General features: G+C 37.2%; 1 pseudogene; it reads right to left on the bottom strand.

Moving 5' to 3' along the window:
• Positions 1-3,958: 3,958 nt before the first annotated feature.
• LOC100400872 (14-3-3 protein zeta/delta pseudogene) overlaps positions 3,959-16,470 on the bottom strand; it is a 29,321-nt pseudogene continuing 16,809 nt past the window's right edge.

The raw sequence follows: 16,470 nt of genomic DNA, 5'->3' as shown, positions 1-16,470 counted from the left end.
CATGGGCATGAAAATTTGGCTCTTTATAGGCAATAATGACATCAGAGGGGTAAACAGACCATTGACTAGCATTGCATTTCACTGACTTGTTTCTTTCAGTGCTGCTTATTGGAGTTTATATCCTCACTTGTCCTTGCTGATATTATTTGAGTGGAAGAATTAGTCCCAACTAGAATCACCTAATACCACCTCGTTCTGCCTTGATGCTTCTGTTTAAAAGTGTAAGATCAGCATCTTCCTGTGTCCACTAATATCAAGGGAAGGGAAAGCAGAGTGGTGACCTGCATCACTTTGCAAGCCTCACATCACCTCCTTGTGGGAAGATGATGTTGAATTTTATCTAATCTCTACCAACAGGAGGCTTGTGAAAAGGAAAGTGCTAAGTAGCACCAAATAACATCACCCATTGGATGGTGTCAGCCCTACATTTTTGCCTCTTTCACACCACATTACATTAGGTCAGGATGAATGATCACTCCACCCTGGGTTGTGCTGATGTTGATGGGGAAAGTGGAGTGCTGAGTAACACCAGCTCACACCACCTATTGCTTCAGGGTAGGAAGAAGTGCTTTTCACTATGCCATTGCTGAAAGCAGTGTGCCCACTAATGTCATCCGTCACTTTTGGGGATGGTGTAAGTTCATCTCTTTGCTGGGATCCACTGAAATCTTCTTTTGTAATAGCAGGGTTGGAGGTGGCCGTTTAACTTCTTAATGGGCTCTACCGACACCAGGGGTTAGAAATCAGTGTGCTTTCTTGTAGTACCCCATTACTGTCTCATGAGGGTTGGAATCTCAACTTTCTATTGGGATCCACTGACACCACAACAGTGGGGAAACAAAGTGCTGACTAGATTTGCCATTCACTGCTCATTCTGCTTTATTTTGCTGCTAGGTAGAGGTGGAAACCCAACTTCCTGCTTGGTTCCACTAACATAACACAAATGAATGAATGAAAGTACCCTCTCCCAGGACCAAGCAGGGAGTGGAAATTCAACTTTTTTTCATTGTGATCCACTAATGCCACTTTTTTTTTTCTATGCTTGTTAGTAATTCTGAGTTGGTTCTCCAGTGCCCTGTCCAACATATGGAAGGCAAAAAAACACAGGGAACAGATCAAGTTACTAATGTTTCAAGATTACTAAGCAGCAGTCCACCCTCTTTTTTTCCCATCCTTCACATGGTTCACAATTAAAACATTTTTAATGTTTTGTTATATATATATTTTTTATTTGTGAGAGAGAAGCCTAAAGGAGACAAAAATTACTCTATCCTGAAAGGAATCCAGTCATATATATATATATAATTTTATATACATATAACTATATATATATAAAACTTTTATATATATTAGAGAGAGAGAGAGAGTTTAGCCTTTGTTGACCAGGCTGGAGTGCAATGGCATGATCTCGGCTCACCACAACCTCCACCTCCCAGGTTCAAGCAATTCTCCTGCCTCAGCCTTCCTAGTAGCTGGGATTACAGGAATGTGCCACCATGCCCAGCTAATTTTGTATTTTTATTAGAGATGGGTTTTCTCCATGTCGGTCAGGCTGGTCTGGAACTCCTTAATTCAGGTGATCTGCCTGCCTCAGCCTCCCAAAGTGCTGGGATTACAGGTGTGAGTCACCATACCTGGCCAGTAGTGTATTTTTTAAAACTTAGTTTTCTTCGTACTATTAGAATATGAGGATAGCATTAGTTTTCTTTTAGGGGGAGGAGATCTTAGTTTTTCACCCTTGTTATTGATACACATTGCCTCCCATCATCAACATTGAGCATTTAGAATGTTCTAGGAATTATAGAACATATAGAAAATGTCTCTGCTCTTGAGAAGCTTGCATCCTAAAAGAAAATAAATCTTTCAAAATAGCATTGTTTTGTTTGCTGTTTTTTGAAAAGTATTAAGGGGCTATTCTGTAGAGTGAGCTTTGAGTATAACTTAGCCCCATCATTATTTAGAAAACAGAGGAATAAAAATAGAATCGCTTTTAAAGATAGATGATGACAGACCATTAAACATAGGTAGAACTTAAACACAATCTCATCAACTAAACAGAAATTTGCTGCAATAAATAGGATGAGAAAAATAGATTGTGGAATGCAAGCAAGGGAAACAGGGTATTTTAGACATTGAGTGGAGCCAGAACAATCATGTGGTCTTTTTCCAAGTACATGGCCACCAAGTAGAAATGGTTAGTGACAAGGCAGAGAGCTAAAAAAGGCAGGTAGTCTTGTGCACCTGATACATAGAAAGAATAAAGAATCAAAATTGAAGGCAGACTAACAGTATCAAGAAATTTTTAAAAAAACAACTGTAATTCAGAAGCACAAAACTTGTAGTTAGCCAGGCACGGTGGCTCATGCCTGTAATCCCAGCACTTTGGGAGGCTGAGGCAGGTGGATCACGAGGTCAAGAGATCAAGACCATCTTGGCCAACATGGTGAAACCCCCGTCTCTACTAAAAAATAAAAATTAGCTGGGCATGGTGGCGCATGCCTGTAATCCCAGCTAGTCAGTAGGCTGAGGCAGAAGAGTTGCTTGAACCCGGGAGGCAGAGGTTGCAGTGAGCTGAGATTGCACCACTGCACTCCAGCCTGGCATGTGGTGACAGAACGAGACTCTGTATCAAAAAAAAAAAAAACACCTTACAGTTAATCCTACCCAGTGTCATGATGGAGCAAAAACAGTGTGGCTTCCTCAGTTAGAAAATGCTATATACCAACATTTCAAATGAAACATATTACCCTTTTAAAAATCAATCTCTTCCTCCCTTCCAAAAAATAACAACTCATAAGAAATAAATTTGTAAAAATATACAATTTCTTTTAGAGAAGTTTCAGAACCAAAAGACTAATTTACATAGAAACCATAGTTAAAATGTCTACTCATAATACTTTTATTATACTTGCACAAACAATATATGTATTCTTAACAACTAAACACGAATTGATCATGAAAATTTTATAAGACATTAAACAAAGCTGTTATCTAAAATACAATGGAATTTTTGTTTTTCTGCTGTGCCATATATCAATCTATAAAGTATATATAGTAGTTTGTATATATATATATATACACACACTTTAATGTGTATATATATGTATACACATATATACCTGTACATATGTATATATACACATATACACACTTTAATGTAATACATATGTCACATTAAAGTGTGTGTGTGTGTATATATATATAGCAATAGATATCAAGCAATTTGCTTTCACTGCATCTTTAATTTTACGTTTGTTCTTATGCTGCCTAAAACATTTAAATACAAATAAAATGAGTGTAGCAAAAAATAATAAATGCAAAAGCAGATAACTTTACAAATATTAGAATGTGAAACATTTCTTTCCTTCTCCAGAGTAAACTGAGTCACAACTTTGTTGAAAGAAATACTTCTCCAACTCTAGTCAAAGGGGTGCACATTGAGGTTGAGCATGTCATAGATATACATGGTTCAACATGTGATATCCATGGTATACCTGTTTCTATTACAGCCTTGTAAGTGATTCAAACCTTAAAGTATTCAAAATCGCTACACCTGTAACTGAAAGCAATTATCCCTTTGATTTCCCACCAGGACAAACAGATATGTAAGCAGTTTTATTTGCTTAGACATGGAAGTAGTTTTACACTTGCCTTGTGAAACCACAGTATACAAAAAGTACCATGCCAAACATGTATAACTTGTATAAAAATTCCACATCAGTATATTGTCTACCTCAAAATTAAAAGAGATAACTCCCTAAGTATTAACTGGCTCTACTCCCCTAACATTAAACATAAAAACCACATGGTAAATATAGGAATTTAAATAAAAGTAACAGTTTTAAATTAAAAAATTGTCATAAATTGTAAAGAAGAAAACTACTTGTGGGGCAGCATGAATAAAAAATGATCTACTGTATAAATTTTAGAATGAAGCTGACAAAATTTGGCAGACTGGTTAATTTTCTCCTTCTCTTGCTTCGACTTCATCTCTTTGGGTATCTGACGTCTACAATGTCAAGCTGTTTCTCAGTAGTTGCAATACTAGTGTGCAGTCTTTGTATGGCTCTGCACTAAATGCATCCAATTCAACAATGGCTTAATCAAAAGCTGTCTTTGTAAGACAGCAGACTTACTCTGGGGAGTTCAGAATCTCATAATAGAATACAGAAAAATTAGGGGCCAGACCCAATCTGGTAGGATGTGTTGGTTGCATTTCCTTTTTGCTGATTTCAAAAGCTTTTCTGTATGCTTGTTGTGACTGATCCACAATCTCATTCTTGTCATTACCAGCAGAAACCTCAGCTGCATAACAATAGTAGTGTCATTTTATTTTCAAATAGAAGACTTTGCTCTCTGTGAAGCAGTGAGGATCAACTACATTTCCAAAAGAGATAGAACTTTATTGCAGATATCTCTTTGCTCAGTCTCAATTTTATCTCTGTACTCTTGAACCAACTGCTACTGCTGTGTTTTTTTTTTCAGCACCTTCCATAGTTTGTTTAATACTTAAAAGACACTCCAAGATGACCTATGGACTCCTTCAACAATTTTATAAGTAACTGAAAGAAGATTCCTCTCCTCATTGGATAATTCAGCTCCTTGCTCAGTGGTAGACTTCATGCAGGCTGCCAAGTCATCATATTGCTCAGCTTCCTTTGCCAGTTTGGGCTTCTGAACCAGCTCATATTTATCCACGACTGGATGTTTTGTGTCTGGAGTGGGTGGTGGAAGATGAACTAGGGCTCAGCAGTCTCTGTGTGGCAGTGGCAGCAGGAGCAAGGCAGACATTCTACAATTAATTATCAATTTTTTTGTTAATGTATGTACATATTTATTTTTAAACATTAAAAAATCTTCATAGCTTTTGTATTACAAGTGGTTTTTGGTTACATGAATGAATTGTACAATAGTAAAGTCTGAGATTTAAGTCCACCATCACCAGAGTAGTGTACAAGTGTACATTGTATTCCATATGTAGCTTTTTATTCCTCATCCACCTCTAAACCTCCAGCTTCTAAGTTTCCATAGTACATTAAACCACTCTGTATGCCTTTACATATGCATAGTTTAGCTCCCACTTATAAGTGAGAATATACAGTATTTGATTTTCCATTCTTGAGTCACCTAACTTAGAATAATGGCCTACACCTCCATTCAACATATTTTATTATTTTTTTATTTTTGAGTAGTATTCCATATTGTATATATATATATCACATTTTCTTTATCCACTCATTGGTCAATGGGCACTTAAGTTGGTTCCATATCTCTGTGATTGTGAATTGTGCTACAATAAACATGGGTACGGTTGTCTTTTTGGTATAATGGCATTTTTTTTTCCTCTGAGTAATGGGATTGCTGTATTGAACAGTAGATCTACTTTTAGTTATTTAAGGAATCTCCACAATGTCCTTCATAGAAGTTATACTAGTTCACAGTCCCACCAGCAGTGTATAACTATTCCCTTTCCACCACAGTCACACCAACATTTGTTGATTTGAAACTTTTTAAATAATGGCCATTCTTTCTGGGGTAAGGTGGTATCTCACTGTGGTTTTAATTTGCATCTCCCTAATGACTAGTGATGTTGAGCATTCTTTCATATGTTCATTGGCCATTCGTATATCTTCTTTTGAGAAATGCCTATTAATATCATTTGCCCACTTTCTTTTTTCCAGCAAACATGCCTTATTTTAGAGACATAAATTCTATGTGTAAATTAAAAGAATAGTTTATCAACCTTCCCATTGCCTTTTTGTGGTTTCTCAAAAATCTTTTTTTAAATTATATTTTAAGTTCTGGGGTACATGCGCAAAATGTGCAGGTTTGTTACATAAGTATACATGTGCCATGGTAGTTTGCTGCATCCATCACCCTGTCATTTACATTAGGTATTTCACCTAATGCTATCCCTCCCCTAGCCCCCCACTCCCTGCTATTTCTCACCTAACACCCCCACCCTCCAACAGGCCCCAGTGTGTGATGTTCCTTTCCTTGTGTCAATGTGTTCTCATTATTCAACACCCACTTATGAATGAGAACATGCGGTGTTTGGTTTTCTGTTCTTCTGTCAGTTTGCTGAGAATGATGGTTTTCAGCTTCACCTATGTTCCTGCAAAGGACATGAACTCATCCTTTTTTATGGCTGCATAGTATTCCATGGTCTTTATGTGCCACGTTTTCTTTATCCAGTCGATCATTGATGGGCATTTGGGTTTGTTCCAAGTCTTTGCTATTGTGCACAGTGCTGCAATAAACATGTGTGCATGTGTCTTTATAATAGAATGATTTATAATCCTTTGGGCGTATTCTCAGTAATGGGATCACTGGGTCAAATGGTATTTCTATTTGTAGTTCCTTGAAGAATTCCACATTGTCTTTCACAATAGTTGAAGTAATTTACACTCCCACCAACAGTGTAAGTGTTTCTATTTCTCTACATCCTCTTCAGCATCTGTTATCTCCTGATATTTTAATTATCACCATTCTAACTGGTGTGAGATAGTATCTCAATGTGGTTTTGATTTGCATTTCTCTAATGACCAGTGATGATAAGCTTTTATTTATGTTTGTTGGCTGCATAAATGTCTTCTTTTGAGAAGTGTCTGTTCATATCCTTTGCCCATTTTTTGATTTTTTTGTAATGTTTTTTAAGTTCTTCACAGATTCTGGATATTAGCCCTTTGTCAGATGGGTAGAGTGCAAAAAATTTCTCCCATTCTGTTGATTGCCTATTCCCTCTAATGATAGTTTCTTTTGCTGTGCAGAAGCTCTTTAGTTTAATTAGATCCCATTTGCATACTTTGGCTTTTGTTACTATTGCTTTTGGTGTTTTAGTCACTAAGTCCTTGCCCATGCCTATATCCTGAATCGTTTTGCCTAGGTTTTCTTCCAAGGTGTTCATGATGTTAGGTCTTATGTTTAAATTTTTAATCCATCTGGAGTTAATTTTTGTATAAGGTGTAAGGAAGGGATCCAGTTTCAGCTTTCTGCATATGGCTAGCCAATTTTCCCAACACCATTTATTAAATAGAAAATCCTTTCCCCATTGCTTGTTTTTGGCAGGTTTGTCAAAGATCAGATGGTTGTAGATGTGTGGTGTTACTTCTGAGGCCTCTGTTCTGTTCCATGGTCTATATCTCTGTTTTGGTACCAGTACCACATTGTTTCAATCACTGTAGCCTTGTAGTATAGTTTGAAATCAGGTAGTGTGATGCCTCCAGCTTTGTTTTTGTTTTGTTTTGTTTTGTTTTGCTTATGATTGTCTTGGCTATGCAGGCTCTTTTTTGGTTCCATATAAAGTTTGAGGTGTTTTTTCTTTTCAATTCTCTGAAGAAAATCAATGGTAGCTTGATGGGGATAGCACTCAATCTATAAATTACTTAGGATTTGTTTGTGTTTCTTGTAGAGTTTGAATATTATTCCCTTGTCAGATGTATAGCTTGCAAATATTTTCTCCAACTCTGTGGGTTGTCCATCTACTCTACTGATTATTTCTTTTGCTGTGCAGAAGATTTTTAGTTTAATTAGGTCCCATTTATTTATTTAGTTAATTTTGCACTAGCTTTTGGGGTCTTAGTCATAAATTCCTTGCCTAGTTCAGTGTCTAGAATAGTTTTTCCTAGGTTTTCTTCTGGAAATTTTATTGTTTTGGGTCTTAGATTTTAATCTTTCATACATCTTGAGTTTATTTTTTTTTGTAAGATGAGAGATAAGGATCCAGATTCATTCTTCTACATGTGAAAATCCAGTTTTCTCAGCACAATTTATTAAGTGAGGTGTCTTTTCCCTGATTTATGCTTTTGTATGCTTCATTGAAGATCATGCTTGTAAGTATTTGGTTTTATTTCTGGCTTATATATTCTGTTACACTAGTCTATGTATCAACTTTTATACAAGTACCATGCTGTTTTGATAACTATAACCTTGCAATGTAATTTGAAGTCAGGTGATGTGATGCCTCAAAATTAGTTCTTTTTGCTCAGCATTGCTTTTGCTATTTAGGAACTTCTATGGTTCCATACAAATTTTAGGATTACTTTTTTCTAATTCTGTGAGAAAAGATGTTGGTATTTTAATAGAAATTACATTGAATCTCTAGATTGCTTTGGGCAGTATGATCATTTTCATGGTATTGATTCTTCTAATCCATAAGCATGAGATGTGTTTCTATTTGTTTGTGCCATCTATGATTTCTTTCAGCAGTGTCTTATAGTTCTTATAGAGATATTTTACCTCCTTGGTTAAGTATATTCCTAAGTATTTTTTTTTTGCAACTATTGGAAAAAGAACTGAGTTCTTGATTTGATTCTCAACTTTGTTGTTGGTGGTGTATAGTAGTACTACTAATTTCTACATATCAATTTTTGTAACCTGACACTTTACTGAACTCATTTATTCAATCTAGAAGTTTTTTGGAGGAATTTTAGGAATTTTTAGGCATAAAATCATATCATTGGCCAACAGAGATAAACTGATTTCCTCTTTTCCAATTTCATTCCCTGTCTTTCTTCATTCTTTTTTTCCTCTTTCTTTCTTTCTTTTTTCTTCTTTTCCTTTCTTTCTTCCTTCCTTTCATTCTCCTTCCTTCCTTCCTTCCTTCCTTCCTTCCTTCCTTCCTTCCTTCCTTCCTTTTCTTTCCTTCTCTCTTTCTTTCTCACCTGATTGCTCTGGCCAGGACTTCCAGTCCCATGTTGAATAGAAGTGCTGAGTGTGAGCATTCTTGTCTTGTTCCAGTTTTCAGGAAGAATGCTTTCAACTTTTCCTTATATGATATTGGCCGTGGGTTTTTCATATGCTTTTATTATTTTGAGTTATGTCCCTTCTATGTTGGTTGAATGTGTTTTTTATAAAAGAATGCTGGATATTATCAAATGCTTTTGCTGCATCCATTGAGATAATAATATGGTTTTTGTTTATAATTCTGTTTATGCAATTTATCATATTTGTTGACTTTCATATGTTAAATCATCCCTGCATACCTGGGATGAAATCCACTTGATTGTGGTGTATTATATTTTTGATATGCTGTTGGATTCAGTTTGCTAGTGATTTGTTGAGATATTTTCATCTATAATCATCAGAATATTGAGCTGTAGTTTCCATTTTTTGTTATATGTTTTCCCTTTTTAAAATTTTTTTGAAGTCTTCCTACACTCTATTGGCATTGAAATAGAACATGGATTGAGCATAAGCTCCTCAAAAAGCAATTTTTTAAAAACTCAAAAATTACACAAAACAAAACCCTGAATACAAAATCTAAGCTTTATTCCCAGCCTCCCTCAGGGTAAATTACTAATCTTAAGTCAGCTCTTAATAGATTGTCCCACAATTCCTGGTTTGAATTTAGCCAACAAAGGGCATATCACCAGGTGAGTGTCAATATAATTCACAGCAATTCACACAAGACTCCACAAGGCCAGACACAGAGTGGTGTTTGTGGGCAGAGGGAATTGAGAAACACTCTAAGCTAGGGGCACTGCATGGTGGGTAAGGATGGCTCCTTGGGGACAGAAACAATAAAAACAAATAAGAAGTACTTTAAAAATGAATTGTATGACCTATAGTGACAGATGACATCCCTAATACTGAAAGCTTCTTATATTAATGTTTTTGGCAAATGTCATTTTGTAATATAATATATCCTTTCCACATGCAAGGGTGATAAAAGAATAAGGCCAAAATGATCCTGCCCCAAGACTAATATCTTCTAATGGTGCATTAGCAAGGAAGGCAGAAATCAATATTTAGATATCACTGGAATACATAATATTGTCAAAAGAGGAAGAGCACACATGAGACAGAGAAGGAGGTGGATGCTCCTGAGTTGAGAGCAGGGGTGTGGGTGTGGAAGGGACCAGGCCAGAATTCCCAGCAGCTCTCTGGTTTACACCTCCAAGAGGCAGAACATCTGGTGTCAAGACCTGGGTTAGAGGTTTGTCAAACAGAGGCAGGGCCCAGTCACCACTTTGGAGGGGAGTGATAAGAAGGGGATTTGGGGCACATTAGGGGGTAGAATAAACTGGAATCAGGGGCACAGTCTTCTCTCACCATACTCAGCTTCTTCCACTTGCTCCCTAGTTGAGCCTACTAGCATCAAGCTCTAGATGCCAAGGCCAGAATAGCTGTGGAGCAGGAGCTATGGCCCAAGTAGCTCTGAGAAAGAAAGTGACCTAAAACCCCTGGCAAGGAAAATACTGAAGCCAGGTGTGAACATATCCTCTCTTTTCACAAGAGTCCTGATGGGGCTGGCTGGGCTTTTGGGTACTCATCCCTACTGTTCTAGCTGGAGAGGATTTGGGTGCTGAAGCTGGGAGGGACAGATTCCACAAAGTGACCACATATCTGAAATAATAAGTAAGGGGTAGCTCTTCCCACAGAGTTCACTTTAGACAGGTCTATACTCCAGTAAGAAATTGGGGTAGGATCTTCTACTCCGCCTTGCCAGTATAGAATGGTGAATACACTTCTAGTATGTTTGGTGAAGCCTCTTGAAGGCACTGTTTCTCCCATTCACCCTAGGGTAAAACTGAGTCCCTAAAGTCAGTGGCAAGGCCTTTTGAGGCTGAGTAATTAACAGGCCCAATCTGGGACTTAGAAAAAAAATGACTGAACATCTCTTTATCCTCCAATCATTACAAAGCCCAAATAACTCTAAAAGGGATGGACATTGGGAGGCCAAATTCTAGGTTGGTTGTCATCCTAGAGCAGATAGCCAAGGTCCTGTCTCATTCCCCAGACCCTATAATACTCCAACCCTGTAAATATCCAGCTTTGCATCCATGGTGGTCACACTCACATTGATCATTTTGGGCACAGTGGCAGCAAAGGCAGAGTTAGCGAAGTTTAGCTAGGACTGTCAGGCAGTGCTGAGCACGCAGTACACACGGCTCGAATTCAGGTGGCCAGGGACTCAGACCGGGTCCTCAGTAGTGTCGGGGCACCTGTTTGGCTTCTTGCTAACAGGCCACGACTTCACAAACCCCACCCAGGAAAGACTGTTTTCCTAGTTTTGGTATCAGAGTGTGATATTGCTTTAGAGACTGAATTATGGATTATTTCCTTTCTCGATCTTTTCTAATAGTTTCAGTAGAATTAGTACCAATTCTTCTTTGAATGTATAGTGGAATTCAGCTGTGAATCTATCTGGTCCTAAAAATTTTTTTTGGCGATTTTTTTGTTACTGATTTAATTGCACTGATTGTTACTGGTATATTCAAGGTTTCTATTTCTTCCTGATTTAATCTAAGAGGGTTGTATATTCTGAGGAATTTATTCATTTTCTCAACATTTTCTAGTTTGTATGCATAAAGTGCTCATAGAAGTCTCAAATGATCTTTCATATTCTGTGGTGTATATCTTCATTTTCATTTCTAGTTGACTTTATTTGAATCTTCTCCCTTCTCGGTTAATCTAGTTAATGGTTTATCAATTTTGTTTTTCTTTTCAAAGAGGCAATTTTTTATTTCATAGATTTTTTTTGTTTCTATTTCATTTAGTTGTACTCTGATCTTTGTTATTTCTTTTGTTCTGCTAGTTTTGTGGGTTTCTTTTTTCTAGTTCCTTGAAGTGTGACATTAGGTTGTCAATTTGTGATTTTTCAGACTTTTTGATGTAGGCAGTTATTGCTATGAAGTTTCCTCTTAGCACTGTTTTAGCTGTATCTCAGAAGTTTTGATAACTCACATCGCTATTATCATTCATTTTAAATAATTTTTAAATTTTTATCTTGATTTTATTGTTAAACCCAAAACTATTCAGAGCAGATTGTATAATTTCCATATATTTGTATAATTTTGAGTGTTCCTTTTAGAGTTTATTTCTAGTTTTATTCCACTGTGGTTTCAGAAGATACTTCACATAATTTTGATTTTTAAAATTTGTGGAAGCATGTTTTGTAGCCTACCATATGGTCTATCTTGAAGACTGTTCCATGTGCTGATGAGAAGAATGTATATTCTGCAGTTGGTGGGTTGAATATTCTGTAAATATCTGTGAGGACTATTTGTTCTACAGTGCTGCTTAAGTTCACTCTTTCCTTGCTGACACTCTTCCTTGATGATGTATCTAGTGCTGTCAGTTATGTCTTAAAGCCCCCTGCTATTATTGTGTTGCTGGCTATCTATTTCTTAGATCTAGGGCTAATTGTTTTATAAATCTGGGATCTCCAAAATTAGATGTGTATATATTTAGATTGTAATATCTTCCTGTTGGATTGATCTTTTTATTCTTATTAAATGACCTTATTTGTCTTGTTTCATTGTTTTTGCTTTAAAGTCTGCTTTATCTGATATAAGAAAAACTACTGCTGCTTGCTTTCTGTTTCCATTTGTGTGGATTATCTTTTTCGACTCCTTTATCTAACACTAACCCTTTACCTTAATTTTGTATGAATCCTTAGATGTTAGGTGAGTCTTTCAAAGACAGCAGATACTTGGTTTGTAATTTTTTTATCCATTTAGGCCATTTACTTTCAACATTAATATTGAGATTTGAGGTATTTTTCCAGTTGTTACGTTGATTTTTACCTTTACATTTTTTTTATTGTGCTATAGTTTTACAGACACTAAGAGTTTTATGCTTTCAAGAGGTTGTATTCTGGTGCATATTAACCTTTTGTTTCAAGATTTAGCACTCCTTTTAACATCTCTTGTGGGGCTGGTCTGGTAGTGACAAGCTGTCTCAGCATTTGTTTGTATGAAAAAGGCTTTATTTCTTCTTCATTTATTTTATTTATTTTTTATTTTTTTAATTACATTTTAGGTTTTGGGGTACATGAGCAGAACTTGCAAGACAGTTGCATAGGTACACACATAGCAGTGTGTTTTGCTTCCTTTCTCCGCTTCACCCACATTTGGCATTTCTCCCCAGGCTATCCCTCCCCACCTCCCCTCCCCACTTGCCCTCCCCTTTTCCCCCCAATGGAGCCCAGTGTTTAGTACTCCCCTCCCTGTGTCCATGTGTTCTCATTTTTCATCACACGCCTATGAGTGAGAATACGCGGTGTTTCATTTTCTGTTCTTGTGTCAGTTTGCTGAGGATGATGTTCTCCAGATTCATCCATGTCCCTACAAATGACATAAACTCATCATTTCTGATTGCTGCATAATATTCCATGGTGTATATGTGCCACATTTTTCCAATCCAGTCTATTATCAATGGGCATTTGGGTTGATTCCAGGTCTTTGCCATTGTAAACAGTGCTGCAATGAACATTCGTGTACATGTGTCCTTATAGTAGAACGATTTAGAGTCTTTTGGATATATACCCAGTAAAGGGATTGCTGGGTCAAATGAAATTTCTATTTCTAAGGCCTTGAGGAATCACCACACTGTCTTCTACAATGGTTGAACTAATTTAAACTCCCACCAACAGTGTAAAAGTGTTCCTTTTTCTCCACATCCTCTCCAGCATCTGTTGTCTCCAGATTTTTTAATGATCGCCATTCTAACTGGCGTGAGATGGTATCTCAATGTGGTTTTGATTTGCATCTCTCTGATGACCAGTGACGATGAGCATTTTTTCATATGATTGTTGGCCTCATATATGTCTTCTTTCATAAAGCGTCTGTTCATATCCTTTGCCCACTTTTGAATGGGCTTGTTTGTTTTTTTCCTGTAAATCTGTTTGAGTTCTTTGTAAATTCTGGTTATCAGTCCTTTGTCAGATGGATAAACTGCAAAAATTTTTTCCCATTCTGTTGGTTGCCTATTCACTCTAGTGACTGTTGCTTTTGCCGTGCAGAAGCTGTGGAGTTTGATTAGGTCCCATTTGTCTATTTTGGCTTTTGTTGCCAATGCTTTTGGTGTTTTGTTCATGAAGTCCTTGCCTACTCCTATGTCCTGGATAGTTTTGCCTAGATTTCCTTCTAGGGTTTTTTATCATGCCAGGTCTTATGTTTAAGTCTTTAATCCACCTGGAGTTAATTTTAGTGTAAGGTGTCAGGAAAAGGTCCAGTTTCTGCTTTCTGCACATGGCTAGCCAGTTTTCCCAACACCATTTGTTGAACAGGGAATCCTCTCCCCATTGCTTGTTTTTGTCAGGTTTATCAAAGATTGTATAGTTGTAGATATGTTGTGTTGCCTCCGGTGCCTCTGTTTTGTTCCATTGGTCTATATCTCTGTTTTGGTACCAGTACCATGCTGTTTTGATTACTGTAGCCTTGTAGTATAGTTTGAAATCCGGTAGTGTGATGCCCCCCGCTGTGTTCTTTTTGCTTAGAATTGACTTGGCTATGCGGGCTCTCCTTTGGTTCCATATGAAGTTCATGGTGGTGTTTTCCAGTTCTGTGAAGAAAGTCAATGGTAGCTTGATGGGGAGAGCGTTCATTCTGTAAATGACTTTGGGCAGTATAGCCATTTTCACGATATTAATTTTTCCTAACCATGAACATAGAATGTTTCTCCATCTGTTTGTGTCCTCTCTGATTTCATTGAGCAGTGGTTTGTAGTTCTCCTTGGAGAGGTCCCTTATGTTCCTTGTGAGTTGTATTTCAAGGTATTTTTTTCTTTTTGTAGCAATTGTGAATGGCAGTTTGTTCTTGATTTGGCTTTCTTTAAGTCTGTTATTGGTGTAGACGAATGCTTGTGATTTTTGCACATTGACTTTATATCCTGAGACTTTGCTGAAGTTGCTTATCAGTTTTAGGAGCTTTTGGGCTGAGGCGATGGGGTCTTCTAGGTATACTATCATGTCGTCTGCAAATAGAGACAATTTGGCTTCCACCTTTCCTATTTGAATACCCTTTATTTCTTTTTCTTGCCTGATTGCTCTGGCTAGAACTTCCAGAACTATATTGAATAGGAGTGGTGAAAGAGGGCATCCTTGTCTAGTGCCAGATTTCCAAAGGGAATGCTTCCAGTTTTTGCCCATTCAGTATGATATTGGCTGTCGGTTTGTCATAAATAGCTTTTATTACTTTGAGATATGTTCCATCGATACTGAGTTTATTGAGGGTTTTTAGCATAAAGGGCTGCTGTATTTTGTCAAATGCCTTCTCTGCGTCAATTAAGATAATCATGTGGTTTTTGTTTTTGGTTCTGTTTATGTGGTGAATTACATTGATAGACTTGCGTATGTTGAACCAGCCTTGCACCCCAGGATGAATCCTACTTGATCATGATGAATAAGTTTCTTGATTTTCTGTTGCAATCGGCTTGCCAATATTTTATTGAAGATTTTTGCACCTATGTTCATCGTGGATATTGGCCTGAAGTTTTCTTTTCTTGTTGGGTCTCTGCGAGTTTTGGTATCAGGATGATGTTGGTCTTATAAAATGATTTGGGAAAGATTTTCTCTTTCTGGATTATTTGGAATAGTTTTAGAAGGAATGGTACCAGGTCCTCTTTGTGTGTCTGGTAGAATTCGGCTGTGAACCCGTCTGGACCTGGGCTTTTTTTGTGTGGTAGGCTCTTAATTGCTGCCTCGACTTCTGACCTTGTTATTGGTCTATTCATAGTTTTAGCTTCCTCCTGGTTTAGGCTTAGGAGGACACAGGAGTCCAGGAATTTATCCATTTCTTCCAGGTTTGCTAGTTGATGTGCATAGAGTTGTTTCTAATATTCTCTGATGATGGTTTGAATTTCTGTGGAATCTGTGGTGATTTCCCCTTTATCATTTTTTATTGCATCTATTTGGGTGTTCTCTCTTTTCTTTTTAATCAATCTGGCTAGTGGTCTGTCTATTTTGTTGATCTTTTCAAAAAACCAGCTCTTGGATTTATTGATGTTTTGAAGGGTTTTTCGTGTCTCAATCTTTTTCAGTTCAGCTCTGATCTTAGTTATTTCTTGTCTTCTGCTGGGTTTTGAGTTTTTTTGATCTTGCTCCTGTAGCTTTTTCAATTTTGACGATAGGGTGTCAATTTTGGATCTCTCCATTCTCCTCATATGGGCACTTATTGCTATATACTTTCCTCTAGAGACTGCTTTAAATGTGTCCCAGAGATTATGGCAAGTTGTGTCTTCGTTCTCATTGGTTTCAAAGAACTTCTTTATTTCTGCCTTCATTTCATTGTTTACCCAGTCAACATTCAGGAGACAGTTGTTCAGTTTCCATGAAGCTGTGTGGTTCTGGGTTAGTTTCTGAATTTTGAGTTCCAACCTGATTGCACTATGGTCTGAGAGGCTGTTTGTTATGATTTCAGTTGTTTTGCATTTGTTGAGCAGTGCTTTGCTTCCAATTATGTGGTCAATTTTGGAGTAGGTGTGATGTGGTGCTGAGAAGAATGTATATTCTGTGGATTTGGGGTGGAGAGTTCTGTAAATGTCTATCAGGTTTGCTTGTTCCAGGTCTGAGTTCAAGCCCTGGATATCCTTGTTGATTTTCTGTCTGGTTGATCTGTCTAATATTGACAGTGGAGTGTTAAAGTCTCCCACTATTATTGTGTGGGAGTCTAAGTCTCTTTGTAAGTCATTAAGAACTTGCCTTATGTATCTGGGTGCTCCTGCATTGGGTCCATATATGTTTAG

The sequence above is a fragment of the Callithrix jacchus genome, chromosome X, assembly GCF_049354715.1.
Source record: "Callithrix jacchus isolate 240 chromosome X, calJac240_pri, whole genome shotgun sequence".
Lineage (NCBI taxonomy): Eukaryota > Metazoa > Chordata > Mammalia > Primates > Cebidae > Callithrix > Callithrix jacchus.
This window is presented reverse-complemented; position numbering and strand designations above follow the sequence as displayed.